This window comes from Pangasianodon hypophthalmus, chromosome 6 (assembly GCF_027358585.1).
Source record: "Pangasianodon hypophthalmus isolate fPanHyp1 chromosome 6, fPanHyp1.pri, whole genome shotgun sequence".
Classification (NCBI taxonomy): Eukaryota; Metazoa; Chordata; class Actinopteri; order Siluriformes; family Pangasiidae; genus Pangasianodon; species Pangasianodon hypophthalmus.
In genome coordinates this window covers 23,462,250-23,479,595 of record NC_069715.1, presented here as the reverse complement: position 1 = coordinate 23,479,595, position 17,346 = coordinate 23,462,250, and the positions used below count along the sequence as shown (strand labels likewise).

Below are 17,346 nucleotides of genomic sequence, written 5' to 3'. Positions count from 1 at the left end.
AAAAGAATGATGTAATGGTTTAATTACAGTTAGGTGTAATGTTGTGGATCGTCTGCAAGACAAGTCGAGTCCAAATTTGCCTCAAGTTCTTCAAGTACTTCAGCTGTGGATCTTTTTCAGCCCTTTTCCTTTACACTCAATTCTCAATAAAAGTATGTTTGAAGGAATAATTTATGCATTTTGTATTTTCTATTCAGGCCTTGCGTGCAGCCTTGCACTTGTCAATGATTAATCGATAACTGTTTGTTAACGTTAGTAATAATCGATCAGGGAAACTCCTACAATTTTGCAAATAAAGACACAGAAACCTGATCATAAGCTGTCCTTTTTCCCCCACCAGGGTGCTGCACTGTTTACACCCAACACACACTTCACCCTTTAAGGCCTGGCTTATACTTGCTTTTAACTCTGTGTGTGTGTGTGTGTGTGTGTGTGTGTGTGTGTGTGTGTGTGTGTGTGTATCCTGTGTTCATTTGGAGTCCGATTTCTCATGTAGTCTTCAAACTTGACAAAAAAAAAACCGTTTTATATACCTACACTCCAGATCTTCTAGATTACTAAGCCCTTCTGAATGTAAGGGCATAGATTTCATTTTGGGACACGGTTCATGATATCCATCACAATGACAGCGGAAAGTTTTAAAGAGAAACTAGCATCAGTGTGTTTAACATCACGCTGCTGCACAGAGACAAATATGGCATGAAATCACTGACGGACAGAAATGTTTTGGCTCTGATGTGCCATCTAACGGATATCGCTTTTAATCTTCCAGATGATCACAAGGTACGCAGGAAAGTATGTGAACAACATCACGTAGCCACTGCGGAGTCACGTGAGGAGGATAAACCAGGTCTAGCAACGATTTACACTTTTGAAGTGATGCGTGCATGTTTGTGTTGCACTGTAGAGAAAGGTATTGTGGGAAAGTGTAGCTCGCTGAGGTAAATCTGTGGTGCCAAATGAACCATGTACCATGTAATGAACTCAACTGGTCAGATTCCACCAAATATAAACACCAAATATATTTCTTTTTAAAGAGCGTACTGATTGATTCCTCATCCAACAGGCTACTCGAGAGCCAGGAATTCTTAGACTGCACATGAATAATGTTTGCATGGTGGAAAAGCCAATTAACTTATATGAGAAAGGACACGGTATTGCAAAGGAATTCACTTTTGGCAATCAAGTTCTCTTCGAGACGAGTTTAGCTGGGCAAACATTAACACAAATTTGCTTTTGAATGACTCTGTGCCAGTTCTCTTATTTCTGGCTGCCCATTTCAGGCTACGTCCACATTAATCCAGATAGATCTGAAAACCACATTTTCGTTTTAAAACGTTCTTCGTCTACACTGGCGTTTTCAAACGTTTTCCAAAAATTGCTTGTCTACGCTGAAATGTCTGAAAACGCTTACATCCTTATACTGCGTATAAACATAAGAAGCTTTGGCCTGCGTTGTTTCCGTCAGGTGTTTATTTACTTTCCGTCTCTTTGAATCGATGTGGCAATGTCGAGGAAAAGCACCAAGTTGCTCAAATAGACAGATGAAGAGGTGGAGTTCTTGCTGCGGGTAACCCAGGACTATAAAGTTGTTTGCTTTGAGTTGAATGGGTCACCTGACTGTTTCACATGACTAAAAATACATAATTGTTTTAGAACATGTACATTTTCTCAGTTCACACTTCAACACGAAAACGGCCTTTTCAAATTTATCCACTTGGGAGGGTTTTTTTTTTCTTTTCGAAAAGCTGGACAAAAATGTCGGACTTTTTCGCTGGACAAAAACGCCGTCTCTGTGTGGGTGGAAGGCCAAAACATAGAGAAAAAAGATTTTCAAAGGTTTTCAAATTTATCCGGATTAATGTGGATGCAGCCTAAGTCTACACTATATGGCCAAAAGTATGTGGACACCTGACCATCATACCCAAATGTGGTTCTTCCCCAAACCGTTGCCACAAAGTTGGAGGCACACAGTTATCTAGAATGCCTTTGTATGCTGTAGCATTGAGATTTCCCTTCACTGGAACTAAAGGGGCCCAAACCTGTTCTAGCATGACTATGCCCCTGTACACAAACGAGGCCCATAAAGACATGGTTTGCTAAGTTTGGTGTGGAAGAACTTGAGTGATCTGCACAGAAGCCCCTGACCTCAACCCCACTGAACACCTTTGGGATGAAATTGAACCCCAGGTTTGCACTAGGCCTTCTTGCCAGACATCAGTGCCTGACTTCTTGTGTTCTTGTGGCTGAATGAGCACAAACTCCCATAGACACGCTCCAAAATCTAGTGAAAAGCCTTCTGAGAAGAGTAGAGGCTGTTACAGCAGCAAAGGGGGAACAAATCCATATCAATGCCCAGGGTTTTGGAATGATATGTTCAGTTGTCAGGTGTTCACATACTTTTGGCCATACAGTCTATAAGCGTCAAAAAAAAATATAAAAAAAAAACACTGTTTTTTTCAGGGAAATAACAATGTGAGTTTATTTCAGGGTCATACTGCCTTTTATACAGTCAGTGCACGATACCTGCACATGCTCACTGATATGATAATACAGAAATATAAATCAGTCCTTAATCAAAACCTGCTGCCTCACTGATCTCCCACACACACAGACTCCTGTGCAGATGTTAATCAGCCGATAGTAAACCACGATAAAACATACCAGTCATGATTCATCACAATAGTGCGAGACAGAGAGACAGTTCAGCCTGCCACAGTTTTCATGAAGCTCTTGTCCAGTGAACAGAATCACAGTATTGCCTTGTCCAAGATGGCCACATGCAATGCTGCCTTTCCTGACAAGACAGCTGTCCTTGCAAATGGGACGGACTTTGTCTCGGCAGCACAAACGCTGCCCAAAAAATTTGAGCGCTTCCTCTTGAGTGCTATATTTTGTGTCCACAATAACAATATTGTGCTTGCTAAATATCATAATCCAACAAATAATGAATGACTGGCACATGATTAACTCACAACAGCCAAGCTTGCCCAGACTACCAAGACCAGGCCAACAAAAACACATGCCCTCGGGTCTAAATGAGACCAAAAAAATCCCTTCCGTTAAAGCCCTCAAGTCTAGCATACTGATTTTCTGAAACAGTTACACTTACTAGACTGGGCGACAGGTGGAATTGTATATCAGTGACGTGTGACACCAAATTAGCGCTAATCCATGACAGACGAGGATATCTCTCATTTTGGAAACAGACGGAGAACTAGAAATAAAATAAGATTTAAAAAAAAGGCAGTCCCGAGTTCAGTACAAGTGTGAAAGCTGTTTTCGCTCCTGGGAACCGATCCCGGGTCATCTTGAAAACAGTGGTCTGGGGTTCGCTTCTATCACTTCAACAGTAGGAAGCTGATCTCTCTGGTTTGTCACATTACTTCCTGTTTGTACTTATGTGATGCTGGGGACAGGGTTATAACTGCTTTTAATTTATAAACCCAGACTTTCATATGACCGAAGAATGGAAATCATCTCTGAGAGCATCCCAAAAAAAATGTACGTTTCATCCCAGCCCACATGCCTAACAACTTCCTTATACAAAAATGACTCCGCGTTTGCGTGTATATATTCCTGAACGTTTTCATGCATTTTCAAGCAAGCGGATAAACCTACTAGCCACCGATTTGCAAACCTGTGTGCACAAAAGTGAACATATGGAATTGTGTAACTGATCGGCGAAAGGAATTCAGAAAGGATTCTTCAATGTGAAAGCAAACCTACTGTTATAAGCCCCTCCCCCAAAACGAGCCCAGAATCGATCCAGGGTGCAGACTCGAGTATTCCGACAAAGTGTGATAACATATGTGCGAGAGAAAAGTCATAGGATTTATTATAAAAGCATTTACTCACGTGGCTTGAGTTAATACAGAATGTAGAACTAAGTGATTCCAAAAGCAAATTGTTTTAATTTCAACGTGATGACTAAAATACCACACTTTAGCTGTGGTGTCCTTGTAGGCTTCTTCTTCTCTGCTTTCTGCTCAAGGCGGGAAAGCGACACCCAATGTGGCGAGGGTGATAATGTGACGGGACCGTTGGCTTCCATGTCGTTTTTAAGCCATGTTTAGGTTGACGAAGCTTACACTTGGGTAAAGCTTTTCAGAAGTACGGGGGACGAGAACGAAAGCAGGAACCTGGCATGATCGGTGAGAAACAGGTTGCCATGACAACCCTGTTTTAAATGGTCTTACACATGGTGCTTGGGGAGGTTATGTAATCTGATCATCACATTTTTTTTTTTTCAGAGGGATATTTATCTAATTATTTTAGATACCTGCAAGCCCTACAACTTTCCACACTGTCCATAATGACTTATCAAGTAAGGCCATAAAGACAAAGTTCACTTCTCATATATGACAGTGCGAGGGCGAGTGAGAATACAGAAGTGAGGACCGAGCACTAAAATACCTTGTACTATATATATCAAAAGATCCTCCTGTTAATTTCGCTAGTATTAACAGTGGCAATCTATCATGTGTCTGGGATATTACGATCATTTAGCTTCTAATTCATTTAGGTTCCCGTGACTAGCTTTTCTACTTCCTGATCTGATTCTGGCACTCCATCAGCATAGCATTGATGATTTATAGCTCAAAGTCCATTTTGTGCTATGACAACCCTGATCTAACAAGATGGCCAGCGCTCGTCCTCTGGGAGGCTTAAGCGCAGGTTGAACAGCTTTCATTTCCTGCAAAATACAAACAACTCACCTCATGCTATTAAACCTTAGGTCCTTCTGATGTCAGATGACCTAACCTTAAGTGCACTACACAGGCAGTGCCGCAGTCATAATCAATCATTATCGTTAAAAAAAAAGGGAGAGGCCGTTTTTAAAAAAATGACTGAACACCTACGCAAGACACACATTTGATCTAGTTGTCATACTATTATAAGGAGACATGGTGCCGTTTGTATTATCTTCTGTTATTCTGAAAACAAAATCAAGACGGGACAGAAAAGACGCTTTGACGCGACGCTTTGTCACAACCCCAAAGTTGACTGATTTCCCTATAAGACCACAACCCAAAATGTTTTATTCATCCTACACCGCAATATGCAAGTGATTACATTTTTTTATTGATTAAAGAACGACGAATCGTAATGTTTATCCGTTTATGCTTGCATTTAATGCTGTAGAACGTCCACATAAGTTAGTTCCTGTTATCGCTTATGTTGTAGCAGCTATAAACATTCATGCAGCAACACCCTCTCTTTTTCCCCTCTCAAGAATAAGATTTAAAAAAAAATATGCAGCTTGTCATGTGACAGAGAAACCGTTAAGTCCAAAGCTGTCTGTCCTGAAGACTTTCCCATGGACTCGGTCTATAAATGCTGAACGAACATCTCCGGAAAGTTTCACCATAACAACAAAAATAGATGTTTTCTTTGTTAAATAAACCATTTTTAAATCTGTTTATTATTAGTTTCGTTCTCTGAATTAGCTGTTAAAATAGAAATGATAATGTAATAAAACAAGTGTGTTAATATAAACCTGCGATTTGTCATCATGCGTGTATGTCATCATTTATTTTAAAAAAAAAAAAAAAAAAAAAAAAAAAAAAAAACCACACATTTTCATCACATTTTTTCACATATCTAGGCACTATCTTTTTGGGCTCTTCCCATTCAGCTACATGAGTTTCTAAATTTTATACAAAGTCATGACCCAGTAAATCCAAAAACATCTGGAAAATTTGCTCACTCTTATGATGTATGTACATTATAATATACTTTAATCAGAAGTAACACAGTGATATATATAAATAGCATATACAGTAGACTGTATAGATCATGGCTTGTATTTCTAATCCGAACAGCTACGAGAATATTGGTCACAACAGAACCGGAAGTGACTTTCATCAGGAAACTTTCGTCTGCTTGTGTGAAAGCAAGGTGAGGCTGTGTTAAGTGGAAGTGTAGACTAATAGCCCTCTTGGTTCCCTTACAGACTTCTGATAATGAATAGAGGTTACAAGATACACACCTAGCCTATAATTCATACTGCAGAACTATTAGTGGAGTCAGCATGCTGAATAACACAGCAACGTACTAAAAACGTCAACATATCTGTACAAATATGCCTATAACTTGACTGATAATTAAATACATAAAAGACTCTAGAGTACAAAATTAATACCCTATTAAATAAAAAACGGCTGTGGAATGTCCTCAAAACAAATTAGTTCCCGTTATTGCTTACGTTAAAGCAGCTATAGACAGTCATTCCCTCACCGGCCTCTATTTTTTCTAAGACAAAAAAAAAAAAAAAACACAGCTTGCGATGTTACTGAGAAACCACAAAGCTGTTAACACTGGAGACTCCTTCCGTAAACAAGCTTTCTGTAACATCTCCTTACAGAAAGCTTCACCATATCAACAATTACACACTTATTAAACAGCAACATGTTTCATTGGTTTATCAGACTAGGATTATACGAAGCGTCTGAATTAGTTGTTACTATAGAAACGATGTATTTGCGCACTAAAATATACCTGTGATTTGAATTACAGCTGACATTTGATAAGAGCTGCTGAAAGCAAATAATAAATAAATCGACACCTTCTGATCGAACAGATTAGAGAATTCAACGACACAATGGGAGAATGATAACATATTCATAGCCAACCTTATAATAACATATCTTGGCAATAAAACACGCCCAGTGCCTTACAAAAAGCATGAGGAACACTATATATGTACAGTCTCTAGCTACGCTACAGATAAAGTCTCGGATAAAATGCTCCGCCCATGGTTCATTTAGCGTCTAATAACTTTTCTACCCAGTACTGCATTCAGCTAGAGGTCGTAACTCGTAATTCCCAACCTCCGACCAGGAACAAAGAAAACGTATACAAGTGTTTGCTTTAGATCAATCAACATAGAGACATATTCGCTTGTTAAATCTATATCATTTGCTATACAGTTTGCTATTCTGAGAAAAATATACATCACTCATCGCAGTTAGCTGGCTAGCTTGCTGCTAACAAAAGACGATCGTGGAGGGGTCCGTATTTCGAAATCACAAAGTTGTGCATAATTGCTCCCATGGTTAAAGTTCAGAAAAATAAGCGGACATTTCCACCAGCACCAATGGTGTTTCTGGTGCACTGGTACTTGTAAATTGTATTTTTTTCTCTTGTGGACAGTTTAGATCGGCATCATTGGAGTTCCACCTTTCTATCTTCCTGTAAAATCATTTTTACAGAATAAAACAGATTTAATGGAATAATCTACTGATGCCGGTGTGATTAATGATGAGTGCTTTGAGATGCTGGTGACGCCATCTTGGGAAATACATCTACAGTGGAAATCTGTCAGCAGCGTTACTGTCAGTGGTACACTGGTACAGGACAATTAATAACTCCAGTGACTTAAAGTAATGGCACCACATTAAAGATCAAGAATATTGGTTACACACAAAAATAAATTTCATTACAATCACAATATAAACACATGATCTATAATTTGAATATTCTGCTGGTCAGAAAGTCACCATATTTTGAGAATGACCTATTTAGTGACTTTTTTTTTTTTTTTTTAAATGGCTGACATTCTAGTATTTCTAGAATTCTGGCATTTGAGACTGAGCTAATGTCTGATTCTGCCTGCTGGGCTGCAGACTCTACAGCCTATCATACGGAAGCAACAGCGAGAGAGATATAGCGACAGAGATATTTATACATGACAGTGTTGCTATTGCGTGACTAGGCAGGAGTCCACACGTGACTGCATTTGGGGGCTCGTGAACTAAAGCACAGCAAATGAAGCCAGGCTGAGTCAGGAAGTAGAGTAGTGAGCAAAGGGAGAGACGTGGAAATAAGTAGCTTCAACACGTCTTGTGGAACTGTACCTCAGGTTGAAGATGCTGATGTGGAACGATGGCTGTTGCGTAACCATTTCAGCTAACAGGGCCACTGAGAATAAAAAAGAGCACAGAAAGACAAAAACAAAACCACAGCACAAAGCCCAAACATGAGGATTACATGATATATGATATATGATGTAGACCTACAATATGCCATAATAGTATAATACTACAACAGCAAATAACTACATCTCCTTCACAAATGGTTTCTCTTATAACATTTAATCATACAGCACCATGAATTTATGTTCAGTGCTTCACCTGGATATCCAGCAGGTAATTAGCCATGATTAGGATCCTAAATTATGTAGCATTATTCACGATGACTAAAAATGATGACCAGAAGTGAAGCTGAATCCCGAATGTAGCGCTACAGAGGTTTGTGTCTGGTTAGAATGCTGCTTAATGGGAAACAACAGGAAGTTGAAAACAGAGGTAAAAATATTCAAGATCACAAATCACTAAACTGAGCCAGCTTTTCTGAACTTAACAGGCACGCATTTTCTCAGAAACTACAGATTATTATTTATAGCAGCGTATCAAACGGCAGAGTAGGCTGGGGAGCCGATTGGTCAGACACACCCCATAAAGGAAAAACAGACATGGGTGTAAGTTTGCCTCGATATTGATTTTTATTTTTCCCTGCTGGCGATGTACCATTTTAGAAATTGTGTTAAATGATTTAATCATCCAGAACTATAAAAGAAAGACAGGAAAACAAGCATTTCCACCCTTTCACACTTAAGGAGAGCAGGGGAACTGTGGAAACTGTAAAAACTCATCTGGATGGTGGATTTGTAGGTGATTTTGTAGTAATCCTTTCGCGAACTGGTTGTTTAAATGTCCACATGGCCGACATTTTCTATGTTGATCTGCCGCTCGAAGTGTTTAAACATGACTGAGTACTGACTGGTGCAGGAGAACAGCATGTTCAATTACTTTCTCATTATTATTATTATTATTATTATTATTACTAATCACATTCTTTGTAGAGCATTAGATTTGACTCTTGGGTCAAATTTTTCATCTTTTTTCTTCCTTCAGCTGACTTTTTGAAGTGCTTTTTTTTTTTACCATTTTCTCTGAATTTTTCAGTGGCATCCCTAATAAACAAATATTAACTATATACTTGTCTAACATTAGCTAAATCAAACACTAATGAACTCAAAATATTCTGCATTTACCATGACAGAAAGCAAGAGCGCCTGTACGAGAGCAAGTGAGATGGGGGAAAGGGGGCGGGGCTTCCAGGTGTAAATCATTCTAGATTAATAGGTCGATTGGCTCATCTCTCGTTTTGTTGGGGAGAAATACACCGATGTGTTTTCGAGTGATAATTTGTACTAACGTACGCTATGTTAAACTGCGGGGTTTTAAAAAATTGCTTGCGTCTCTCACATGGTAACCATAGAGACAGCTAAGCACAGCTAGCGTTTAGTCAACACAGACTACACCGTTATTATTTCAGGAAATATCAACATACCCTGGGGTGTTTTTAACTTGGGATTTCTAATATTCTGCTGTAATAATCAAGAAAAAGTGTAAGCCTGAAAGACACTGGGTAAACCCAACACCAAACTCTATTACTGTTAGAGAGGAATAGAAAACCTGGTCATAAAAACCGAAAGGAAACCACACTCACACATGCGCATAATCATGCATCTGATATCATATCAACGGGTTAGGTCATCGGTCACTCCGCCCCTACATTCCCCTCCTCCATCCTCCAGACAGCAGCGCATTTCGGACGGGGCCAAGCGCACATCTGGAGGGTGTGTGAGAGCAGGCTGGGGTGTTTGGGATGACGTGTAGGGGTGTTTCGAGGAGCATATGGTAGAGTCTGTGCCCCAGGGAGATCCTCATTACCAAACGCTGATACACTTGTCAGTCCCTGCCCCCATAGCGGCACCTCTGAGCTCTCAAAGCAGATGAATAACATACCGTGAACACCTCAACACACAACACGAAACACACTCCTGATCAGAGGAAGACTCGCACTACAAAAGCTTGTGTATAATAATCAGCCTCAACCCAGACACCAGTCTCATCTGTCTGTCTGTCTGTCTGTCTGTCTGTCTGTCTGTCTCTCCAGCTGTCTGTCAGTCTCTCTCCTCTCTCCCTTTACATCTCTCTCTCCTCCTCCATCTGTCAGTCTCTCGCTCCCTCTCCGTGTCTTACGGTCTCTCTCCAATTTTCTGTTGGTCTCTCATTTTGTCTGTCTGCCTCTCCCTCCCTCTGTCTCTCCCTTTCTCTTTCAGTCTCTCTCCTCACTCTCTGTCTCTCCCTCCTTCCCTCTGTGTCTGATGGTTTGGTTTCTCTCTGTCTGTCTGTCTCTAACTCCATCTGTCTGTTGGTCTCTCCCACTGTCTGTCCTTCTTTCCATCTCTAGCTGTTGGTCTGTCCCTCTTTCTATCTGTGTCTGATGTGTTCTCTCCCTCTGTCTGTCCGTGTGTCTGTGTTTCTCTCTCTGTCTGTAGGTCTCTCCCATCCACTATTTGTCTGTCTTTTCCTCTGTCCAGCTGTCTGCATCAGACCATTTCTTTCACCACATTCTCTTCCTCTGTCTGGTGGCTTCTCCTTCTGTCTGTCTCTCCTTCCGTATGTCTGTCAGCCTCTCCCACTGTCTGCCTGTTTGTCTGTCTCTCCCTATGTCTGGCTGTCAGATTCTCCCTCTGTCTGTCCCACTCTCTGACTGCCTGCCTTTCCCTCCGTCAGTCCGTCTTTCTTCCTGTCTGCTTGTTGGTCTCTCCCTCTGTCTGTCTATCGGTCTCTCCCTCTGTCTGTCTATCGGTCTCTCCCTCTGTCTGTCTATCGGTCTCTCCCTCTGTCTGTCTGTCTATCTATCAGTCTCTGCCTCTGTCTGTCTGTCTATCTATCAGTCTCTGCCTCTGTCTGTCTGTCTATCTATCAGTCTCTGCCTCTGTCTGTCTATCGGTCTCTCCCTCTGTCTGTCTGTCTGTCTGTCTGTCTCTGCCTCTGTCTGTCTGTCTGTCTGTCTCTCCCTCTGTCTGATTGTCTATCGGTCTCTGCCTCTGTCTGTCTGTCTATCGGTCTCTGCCTCTGTCTGTCTGTCTATCGGTCTCTGCCTCTGTCTGTCTGTCTATCGGTCTCTCTCTCTGTCAGGCTATCAGTCTGTCCGCACAGATGGTAAAATAGACTTTGATCACAGCAGACAGCAACATGCCCGAACAGAAACACACAGGTGTAATACTGAAGACTGGCAGCAGAGTGTCTCCAGAGATCAGGATGAACTCTGATGGTAGACTTTGCCTGTAAGCTAGAGCAGATGCACTATACGGTCAAAAGTTTGTGGACACTTGACCATCACACCTATATGCTGGTCTTCCCCAAAACTGCTGCCACAAAGTTGGAAGCACACAATTGTATAAGATGTCTTTGATTACTGTAGCATTACAAATTCCCTTCACTGGAACTAAGAGGCCCAGACCTGTTCCAGTGTGACAGTTTCCCTGTGCACAAAGCGAGCTCATTGAAGACATGGCTTGCCTAGGTTGGGGTGGAAGAACTCAAGTGGTCTACAAAGAGCCTTGACCTCTACCCCACTGAAAAACACCAAAATTAATTATAAAAATGAATATTTGCATCTATAGATCCATTAAACCCAGATCCCCAAACTTGCTTTATCATTTATTTCATTTATCTTCATCAGTGTCTGCTTTATGCTGGTCAGGGGTGCAGTGGACCCGGAGAACACTGGGAGCGAGGAAGGGATCCACCCTGAATGGGACAGCAGACCATTTCAGGGCAACATACACACCCATTCACACACTTGTTCACACCTAGGGGCGGTTTTGATTCACAAATCCGCCTACTGGCATGGGAGGAAACCAGTGAAGACAAAGGGAGAACTCCACACAGGCAGTAACCTGAGCTCACTGTATTACTGTCTACAAAATCTAGCAGAAGTACATAAAGTCTCAGATGGTAGTTTGATAACATAAAGAAAGTTGAATATTAGTATTAATATCATGACTACAACAAGGACTTGATAGATCTGATAGATCTGGTCACAAGCCTGCAATTTTTTTGCTTTTTATGAGATGATCTCAGTTTTATGAACACCGTCATGTTGATGATCATCATCATGTGGATAAAAACTATTACTGGAAGCGTAGCTGGATGGACAGGAAGCTAGATATTAAATCAATCAAGTCAACTGCCTTGTTATAGGATCCAAACAGCAAAGTGCAAGAAAGATGCCAAGTCCACAGACCTCGCCAAGTGGCAATAAAATCAGAATAAGTGCTGTATATATAAAAATTGCTTAATAGTACAATAATCCTGTATGTTGGACCACAGATGTGGCAGATGTTAGACAACATGGGAATGTGATATAATCCAGTGATACTCAATCCTGTTAAATTAAATCCTCTAACATACCTGTCTCGACTCAACTCCTGAGTACATTTCCACACCTTTCATTAGATCAGAGATGGAGAAACTGTAAGATGTGGAGTTCAGAAGGATTACAGAAGCAGACACTGGTCTAGCAGACTGAAAGCTCCACATTACCCTCAATGGGCTGGGGAATGATGAGCTCATGAACAGCATGAGCAGCAATCACAGCAATCACAAATCACCAGAAATCAGCAAAACAGCCAAGAGAAACACAAACACAATGAGTTTGCCCAGAATGAGACCCAAATTTCCAGTTAATATGCAGCAACAAGCTTAATGCAAAGACACTAGTGATTGAATTATTAATATTATTAGTGCCATAAATAACTTACCAACCATTCATCGCGTATAAATATGTCTAAGCATGTGAACATTTCAGTGTTAGCTATTTCAGTGCAACTCTCTCAGCCTCCTTTGGCAGGAGATTTTGAGGGGTGAAGCTCATTTTGTAAGAAATCACACACACGCACGCGCACAGACACCAGAGCAGACAGGCTACTTTTATACCCACGGCGTGAGCGCTTCAGTGGTGTCTCTCTCACACACACACACACACACACACACACACACACATGCCACATAAAACCAAGGTAATAAAATCTGTAGCCATTTTGCGGTTTCTAAGCCACTCACCTCTAACAACGAAGCGAAAAGCTTAAGAGAAAATAATATTCCTCCTTTCCTCGTCCTCTCTCTCTCTTTCTCTCTCTCACACACACACACACATACACACACACACTCTCCCGCAGCGCCACTCTGCCTCTTTCTCTCTCATTTACCCCAAACTTGCCCCGTGAGACGCGCGCGCGCACACAACCCTGCTGCTGCGTAGCAACGCCCCGCCCACACCGCTCGTGCCCGCTTCCATATTCGGGCCTTCATGCCGTCGGGTTGCCAGATTGTTATTTATTAAGTTACCAAATATTGTTTTAAAAACTGACTGAAGCGTCTCATCTGATTCGTACACTTCTCTATATCTCTATATCGTATAGCAATACATAAACAATTCTAAAAAGAAAAAAATCAATTTATAGCATATTATATCTCTAACATATCGGGCACAATATCTATTTTGCATTCTGTACAACAAATTTAATTTTATAATGAATAATTTCTACAAATCTGGCAACCCTTGTCGTCTTGTCGTTCGGCACGCTTTACACAAGAGAGGGCGGGGCTTTTATAGAATATTCATATTGTAGGCTACGTCACAAATTAGTACAACATTTTAACTCTGAAATTTAGAAATTAGATTTTTTTTTCAACTATGAAATTTAGAAACCCTGATATTATTTCTTCTTAGTTTGAATTATTTTTTTAATTATTATTAATTCTATTTTTTCAAGGTATATGTGCTAAAGTACTCCATAATTGATTATTTTTAAATAGTTATTATTATTATTATTATTATTATTATTATATAATGTGTCTATTAATAATCTCTGTCAAGTCAGTGACATGCCATCTTCCTAGTATACTGTTAGTTTTGAATTCCTTTATTAACAAGAATTAAGCCATTATATATTTATATTACTTAATATTATTTGCTTTTTATGCCACATATTATAGATCAAGGTTAGACAAATGTCTTGCCTTGATCTCTGATATGTGGCATAACAAAGCAAATAATATGGAAAGAAATCATCTATCTTAATATGCTAATGCACTAAAATAAAATATATTTTGCATTCTATTGTTTTGTTAATGCAGAAGTATAATTTATAATTTCCCTGCAGGATACAGTATACTAAGCATGTATACTGGAAGGAAAGTGGTCTGTCACACTGCCACACCTTCCCATTGATTGGAAATGACATTAGACAGGAGCACAGTGACACCTACAGGAACAATGCAGGATTGCAGAAAGCCTGAAGTGTGCTCCATTACTGCAGAGACTCATGAAATTCCCAGCTATCTTCTTTCAGATCAGTAACTGCAGAAAATACACCTCCCAACAGCACTTCTAGATGATCACAAGTACTTTTCTGACTATAAAGCTTGAAACTGTTTAAAATTTCCTAAACAGAAGTTTCTGGACAGGAATTTTGCTACTGAGATTCTTTAACCTGTTATTCATTACACTTGAACATCTGAGGGACACTAAAGGTATAAATGACAATTTTCTATTCACTCATTTCTCAGATTTTTGGATAAACTGCATCTATAACATGTCTTCTCTTAAACTGTAGTAATAAATATCAAGTCTCAACAGAAAATGATTATTTCAGTGACCACAGCTTTACCTGAAACTTTGCAACACTGAAAAAGGCTTTAAGCTCCGCCCACTTCACTATTACATCATAAATCCCTGTAAAGCTTGGTTCCTGATATAAGGTGGATTCAGTTACATTGGGCCAGTTTAACTTAGCAGCACCATGAAACATTTACTGCACAATCTATAGTAAAAACTGTAAAACACATTTAAAATAAAGTAATAAATAAGTAATAAAGTCATATATTTACAGAGCATTACTGTATGTTTCCAGTAATGTACTGTACATTTTGATCATAGTATAAAATAAAATATAATCCAGGTGAATCCAGTACATTTGCTCATTTGGCTGAGGCAGGATACCTCTAAGCAGAAGGTTAAGTGTCTTGCTCAAATCCCCAGCCCTGGTAGCTTGGTGGTGCTGAGATTCAAACAAATGACCATCTGATCATCTGATCATCACTCAAAGCTTTAACCACTGAGATGCCACAACCAGCTCAACTAGCTTACACTGATTCAAGTTTTTTTTTTTTTTTTTTTTGCTAGCATATAAAGTTAAACTCAGGGTCAACACAAGGAGAATTTTTACCATTCTCGCCCCTGCCAAAAATGTTAGATATCCCACTATGCATTGCATTTTCTGGTATTTTACTGTAAGCCTATGCACTGCTCTAATTGCCTAATTGCTCTAAATGTTCACAGTACAACCCTGTAAAATAATAAAACAGTATTTTGCTGTGAACTATATACATACATACATACATACATACATACATACATACATACATACAGTACTGTGCAAAAGTCTTAGGCACATGCAGAGAAATGCTGTAGAGCAAAGATGCATTCAAAAATAATGAAATTAAATGTTTCTACATTTAAAAAAATACTATAAAGAGCCGTAAACAGTAATAAATGAAACAACGTCAATATTTGGTGTGACGATCCTTCGCTTTTTCTTTTTTTTTTTTGAAATAGTAGTCTCAGGTACAGTGTGTGCAGTTTTATAAGGAAATGAGCCGTAAGTGTTACTGAGCATCTTGCAGAAGCAGCCACAGCTCTTGTGGAGACTTTGACTGTTGCACTTGCTTCTTATTTTTGCAGCAAAACCCAGCAGCCTTCATTATGTATTTTAGTCTGAAAAGTGGCCTCTTATATAATATGCTGCTTTCTTTACTGACATACAAACATCGTTCTGCAAAATTTAATGTTGTGCTGGAAAACTAATGTTTGGAAATCTAAAATTGTTTTTGTACTGAATCAATAATGTAGAAGTCAGAAAATAAAAATCTATAACAAAGTTAGTACTAAAAAAAGACCTTTGCACAGTACTGTATATATATATATATATATATATATATATATATATATATATATATATATATATATATATAATATATATATATTGGCATATGTCAAAGTCAAAGTCTTTTATTTATCATTTGCACAGTTGACATGAAAAACTGTACATTGAAAAACTGTACACTTTTGGTAGATCCACTAAAAAATACTGGACATATATTAACATATAACATGTACTAAACAAAATATACAAATGTGAACGCAATATCAAGTATATCCAGGGTGCATATATACATACACTGTGGTTCAAAAGTCTGAGAGCACTGGAGAAAATGCCTCTATTGTGCATTCTTTTCTAATTTAATACAACAATTTTCATTACAAATTATATTATTGACAACAACATGAGTGAAAAGCAGAATCTTTGAAATATTTCCATGAATTTCAGGGTTTCTTAGTATTTGGTATGCCCCCTTTTTGCTATAATGGCAGTGTGCACTCGCACTGGCATGGACTCCACAGGTTTGTGCCAAAGTTTATGATCCATTTTAGATCAGATCCATTGTAGTGTCGTCTGAATGAACACATGCTTCAGCAGAAGAGATTAGGCATGAGGAAAATCTGACCTTTTGTACAAAGCAGTTAACATGATCAATATCACAAATTGTTTACGTTTAAATAAGGACCTAGAAATAGTGCAGAATCTTCAATATTAAATATTTATGAAATCGAACATTTACTTTCTTTTACTTTCTTTACTTTTGGACCCTACTGTGTCTGTGTGTATGTATGTATGTATGTATGTATGTATGTATATATATATATATATATATATATATATATATATATATATATATATATATATATATATATACAGCACATACACATACTTTTTAGGAAGCAAAAGCACACATACACAAGAGATACACAAAATCTTGCCACAAAAAGGGTAAGCCATGCTTCTTTAGAATATAATAAAAACATTTTTCCTTCACATATAGATAGTCAACACCTTGAGGATTTCAGAAATGTATCATGTTAGGGAGCTTGTATTACTACTGGCATGAAAATCTGAAAATTCAAAAACTGTCCCAGTATATCTGAACACCAGCGTATAGCTATACATGTCAATTTCCTTTAAACGCCTTATAAACCACACTAAATAGAGGGAGAAATAACAATAAACTACATTGCATTTTTAAAATCACTTCCACAGATTATTTTTTTCTATATTCAGAACCAAACATCTCTAATTCTGTATTAGCTGAATTCATGAGATTTATGTTTCATGTTCATTCCTATGCCTAATTAGGAGCTTATTACAGAGGAACGACCCAAAATGTTGCTTATTGTTGGATTTGCATTAGATTTAATACTGAAAAGTGGCATATTTTTATAATAGTGCATGATATTTTCAATTAAAAAAAATAATGTAATGAAATAAATAATTCTAGCAACTTCATAAGAGTCTGTAAATGCATGCATATTTACATTTATAAGTTCCAATAGAAAAAAATAATACTTAGATTGATTGTGATA

The 17,346-nt window shown here is 38.8% G+C and overlaps 1 protein-coding gene across 4 annotated transcripts in view; it reads right to left on the bottom strand.

Moving 5' to 3' along the window:
* pak1 (p21 protein (Cdc42/Rac)-activated kinase 1) overlaps positions 1-13,110 on the bottom strand; it is a 68,011-nt gene extending 54,901 nt beyond the window's left edge. Inside the window, exons 1-2 of one of the 4 annotated variants that reach the window (XM_026913325.3) lie at positions 12,927-13,110; positions 7,860-7,923 (exon numbers count right to left, since the gene is read on the bottom strand). The gene's annotated coding sequence lies outside the window, so the exon portion shown is untranslated. Of the gene's footprint in view, positions 1-7,859; positions 7,924-12,625; positions 12,805-12,926 lie in introns of those variants that run through there. The other 3 variants (XM_053234871.1, XM_026913324.3, XM_026913329.3) reach the window with 3 other exon arrangements.
* Positions 13,111-17,346: the final 4,236 nt, after the last annotated feature.